Source organism: Conger conger, chromosome 6, assembly GCF_963514075.1.
Source record: "Conger conger chromosome 6, fConCon1.1, whole genome shotgun sequence".
Taxonomy (NCBI): domain Eukaryota; kingdom Metazoa; phylum Chordata; class Actinopteri; order Anguilliformes; family Congridae; genus Conger; species Conger conger.
In genome coordinates, this window is record NC_083765.1 from 5,316,569 (window position 1) to 5,321,961 (window position 5,393).

Consider the following 5,393-nt stretch of genomic DNA (forward strand, 5'->3'; position numbering starts at 1 on the left):
CCCTGTACCTCCCTGAACTCTGTTATCTCTTCTAGAGCTGGTTTATGGCAAACCAAACCATTGATCCCCATCTGGGTCCTTACCAGGACCGAAAGAATATTGAGGTCAAGGGTCAAGGGACTCAGGTGGGCTGGGCTGGGCTGATGGGGCCTCCTCCACTAAGTGTGCGAGACAGACATAATCTGTCCCTGATTTGTCCAGAAACAGTATTGCTGTATTGTCCTAATAACACGCTGACTGAAAGAAAGTCGGTACATGGGCAGGCATTAGATGAAGAAGAAAAAACTGTGTTTGCAAGTACATTTTCTTGTGGGGAAATGTTTTTTTATTGCCTTCGTATTTTGCCCTCAATTGTACCATTGACTTTACATTGAAAACAGGTCAGAGTTACCTACACTGGAGCCGACCACAGTGACGCTAGTGAACACCGCCTCTCAGCCTGACCAGGAAATCAGCTTTGGAAAAGAAGCCTGGTTTTGGCTGCTCGTGTGCTCTAAGGAGCTCCAGGGTCAAAGGTCACAGGGGTCAGGGGAGGTCACCGGCAGGGTGCATGATTTATTGCGGATAACTCCCTCTGAGTGATGAGGTCACGCAGGGGTCTGTATGTTGCCGTGGGAACCGGGTGGGGAGACGGTGGATGGAGCTCCCTGCGGCCCACCTCGTCGTTAGCGGAGGTGCTAAATTTGAGAGGCGTCGGTGGATACTGCCTCATTAGCCAAGGTGCTCATTTAAAGAGGCTGATGTGACCATTCACAGAGAGGCTAATTTGCAGAGGCAAAGGTGGATATCAGACTGTTAGCTGAGAGGCTAATCTGCAGAGGCAAAGGTCGATATCAGACTGTTAGTGGTGAGGCTAATTTGAAGAGGCATAGGTGGATATCAGACTGTTAGCGGAGAGGCTAATTTGAAGAGGCATAGGTGGGTATCAGTCTGTTAGCGGAGAGGCTAATTTGAAGAGGCATAGGTGGGTATCAGTCTGTTAGCGGAGAGGCTAATTTGAAGAGGCATAGGTGGATATCCGACTGTTAGCAGAGAGGCTAATTTTCAGAGGCATAGGTGGATATCAGACTGTTAGCGGAGAGGCTAATTTGCAGAGGCATAGGTGGATATCAGTCTGTTAGCGGAGAGGCTAATCTGCAGAGGCATAGGTGGGTATCAGTCTGTTAGCGGAGAGGCGGAAGTGGATACTGGATACGGTCCTGCACTGCATCATGGGAAACCATCAGCTGGTGCTCGCGGCTGCCTGGTAACCATGGCGACCTGTCTTCACTGGCGCCCGCGAGGCAGCTGTGATGGGGGGTTGTGTAGCCATGACAGGCAGCCAGTGGAGGGAAGCAAGCAGGGGGGGTGACATGAGAGTGTTTGGGAAGGTTGAAGACCATCTGCTGAATGACTAAAGAACATTTACCTTTTACCTGGGGGGTTCGGTGTGCTCACCCTCCCTTTACCTGGGAGGTGTGACTGAAGCCGGCTAATTGGAAGCACTGGTTACCTGGGAGAAAAGAAAACCAGGGCTGGATTTGGATTCGAGGGCCTGAGTTGATGATCCCAGGTGTACATACTTTTCACTCACAGCTTCTGCAGCTGAAACACTTTGGATTGAGATCCTTTTCTGTCGGGCAGTGAACATCATTCTTGGTGCCGGTTGCTGATATTAAGGTGAAAATGAATACCAGCAGTTCCTGCGGCCCATCGGGACCAAGACCGAAGATCACTGCCCTGCGGTCTGTGGTAAAAAACGGCTGTGTCAGACTTGGGACTGAAACCTGCAACCTCTCAGGTGTGCTCATTATCAATCAATACCCCCCCCGCCCAATACCGTTTATGCAGTCCCCCCTGGTCTCCCCGTCAGCACTTGCTCCCCCTGCACCGCGGCGGTCCGATGGGATGTGTGGATCTCAGCTCCCGCTCCGGAGGGAAATCCGCTGAATCGCTGGGATTGCGCCCGCAGACGCACTCTGCAGTTTTGTCCTTCAGTCGTTCAGCAGATGGGCCCCTCACTTACGACGCTTGCAGTTCTTTCGCCCTAAAATCCCTCTGTACAGCTGAATGTTTACTGAGGCAATGCGGGGTTAGCAGCTTTGCTCACGGCTGTGGCCCCCGGTGGGAAGTAAAACCTGCAACCTCACAGCTAAATGGCAGGCATTTATACAGCGCCTTTATCCAAAGCGCTGTACAATTGATGCTTCTCATTCACCCATTCATACACACACTCACACGCCGACAGCGATTGGCTGCCATGCAAGGCGCTGACCAGCTCGTCAGGAGCATTTGGGGGTTAGGTGTCTTGCTCAGGGACACTTCGACACAGCCCGGGCGGGGGATCGAACCGGCAACCCTCCGACTGCCAGACGACTGCCAACGACTGCTCTTACTGCCTGAGCCATGTCCCTTCCCTGGTGTAAAATCCAGCTATGCCTGCTTAAAATAGAAAATTTAGCTGGTCAAGCTGGTCATGAAGCTGGTCTAGCTGGGTACGAGCTGGTGAACCAGCTACCAGCTGTTTCAAAACATAGCTTGAGCTGGTCAAACAAACAGCATGTATTTTTGTATGTGTATCGGTCGCATATTCATAAATCTGATCCTGGGTCCGAAAAGACTGCGGGTGGGGGGTGGGGCTTCTGCATCACATTAAAGCCTGTGGAGCAGAAGCAGATTATTGGGGGAAGTAAACGTGCTGTCCAACGTGTCTGAACGGAAACTGCAGGACTGTGGTGTTTCTGTGGTGTCGTCTCCCCACACAACTCTCAGAAATACGGACGTCTTCCCTGTCGGCCTACACCGTAAAATGTCTGGTGTTAATGTAACTTTTCCACAGAGTACATACCAGTGCAGTCAGGACCATAGATACTCTGTTCTACTAGAGTTGATTTAATTAACATTGAACATTTTGCTGTGCAATAAAGCTGTCTCTCCCAGTTCCATCTATCCCTCTGTTGATGTTTTCCACCATCAGAGTGGGTCAACGCCTGGCATTATTCCCAGTTTGGCTTGCCTTTCGGATTAAGGCGGCAGTGCTAGCCTGTTAGCATTGTCCTCACCAGATGAAAAGTGTGAAGCCAGCCTTTTGTTATGAATAGTTTATGAATGCGATGCTCTCCTGGTTCTGCGCCCAAGAGAGCACTGGACGACTGTAGCTAACGCTAACGGGTCACTGACTGTAAAGGGGAGTATAAAAATAGGAGATGAATGGCCTAGTGCTGGCATACATCCCTGGGATTTTAGGGTGGTGAAAATACAAGCGTGAGAATAAACATGACTCTGGTACAGCAATCTGAACTACAGCACCCCACAGGAGAGGCTAGCCTATGAGCCCACAGGAGAGGCTAGCCTATTAGCCTGCAAGAGAGACAAGGCTATTAGACCACAGGAAAAGCTAAGCTGTTAGCCGACAGGACAGACGAGGCTATCACCTGGCAGGAGAGACTAGGCAACCTATATTGTTGTTGGTATCTTTTCTTTATCTGAATTCCTGTTCATTTTGTTCTCACCCATAAGCACACATAAGGTGCTCCTGATTAGGGCTTGTAAGGTCATCTATTTACATTGTTGATCATTTAGATTGTTTGACAGTTTGATTTCACTTTAGCAAGATCTACTTTCTGACTGCTGGGCATGATGGATCTGTATTATTCTAGCGGTCTGTAGCCCATAGCCTGGGACTCGGAAAGGTGGTCGTTCAAGCCCCGGTGTCGCCACAATAAAATCCGCACAGCAGTTGTGCTTTTGAGCGAGGCTCTGAACCCCACATTGCTCCTGGGGGGATTGTCCCCTGCTTGGTCCAATCAACTGTAAGTTGCGTTTGATAAAGGTGACAGCTAAGTAACTGTAACATAATGTAATATTGTAATGCAGAGTGTAAATGGGAGGAAAAAAGAGGTTAGGATCGGCAGCAGTGACGTAGCGTAACGTTGCGTCAGTTGTTTTATTTGTATTCATAGTAGTTGCAGTTGCTATGCTAACACAAGACCGGCGACTCCACGCCCCTGAAGATGATTGCCAACTGGTAGGCCTACGCACACCTCAACAGGGACACGGCAAGAAACGGCGTACTGGGTTTGGGAAAGTGTGAGGGCGGGAGAGAGAGTGGTTCGGCGGAGCTGATTTAGGTGGACAGGCGGATTTTTAGCCGCCCGGATGGCCGCCATTGTTCCCTCTCGCCTCAGAACAATGGCTCAACAGCTCCAAAATCCGTTAAACAGCGGGGGGGGGGGGGGGGGAGTGCGGAGTGGGGTAGGGGGGTAGGGGGGTATGCAGTTAGGATGAAATCAGTGCTCATGAAAGAAAGGCATTCCGCAGAGCCAGGAAAGGCTTTACGAGTCCGTGCGGAGTCTGGTCAGCCAGAGCCCCCGTCCTTCCCTCTCTCACAAGTCGAGTACGATACTGACCAACACCAACGTTTTCTGAGCTATGCATTACATTACATTGCAGGCATTTTTTATCCAGAGCGACATACAGCAAAGTCCATAATCATAACCAGGGACAAGTGCGCTGAGAAGGCCCAAGAGGGACCTACAGTTCCTAGTGCCAGAAGTGACTACATAGATAAGAATTTGGACCCTGTCGATTAATCTGTAGAAACTGTGTTGAGAAGAAACATATGAACTCCAGTTTAGGTCATACAAGTGTCTCAGGGCCATCATACTGATCTAGGATCAGCTTCTGTCCATATCAGAAACCTAATCCATTATGCTAACGGGGCCAAAATGATCTGAGCACTCGTGACATTATATTTACGTTTCAGGCTTGTAGAGCTTTTGTACAGCTGGATATACACTGAGGCAAGTCAGGTCCAGTAATGATGTATAATGCCATGGACGGGCCCTACGGCTGTCTGGATCTTATCATGGCTACACCGGGGCTTGAGCCACCAACCTCCCGGGTCCCAGTCATGCACCTCCGCCACGCTATAGGCTATAGATCATTGGGAATTGAACCTGCGACCTTCGGGGTAACGAGCCCAGTTCTCTCCACGCTGTGCTGGGATACTGCTCAGGGTGACAGTGCGGAGAACACGGGGGCCGGGTCCTGGAAGCATCTCTGTCCCTGAGCGACTGCGTGGTGTTGCCACTCCCAGGCGGAGTGAAGTAATCCTCTTTTTGATTGAACCGGAGCTGGAAACCGGAACCGGGAGGGTGTAATGACCCAGCCTGCGTGTTAGAAGAGCCCCTGACGGACACAGGGTGTAGGAGGAGATGTATTTACAGCCATGCCCCCGGGGGGACTCTGTCTGAGTGGGTGTCAGCCTCTGTTGTAACTCCTCTGGGTTTGGCCAGGGTCTCTCATTCACAAACACACACCATCACCAAGCTGGCGCTGGCTGATGAGGGATGTCCCTCACTGAACCCTTACTGAACCCTTACTGAACCCTTACTGAACCCATACTGAACCCC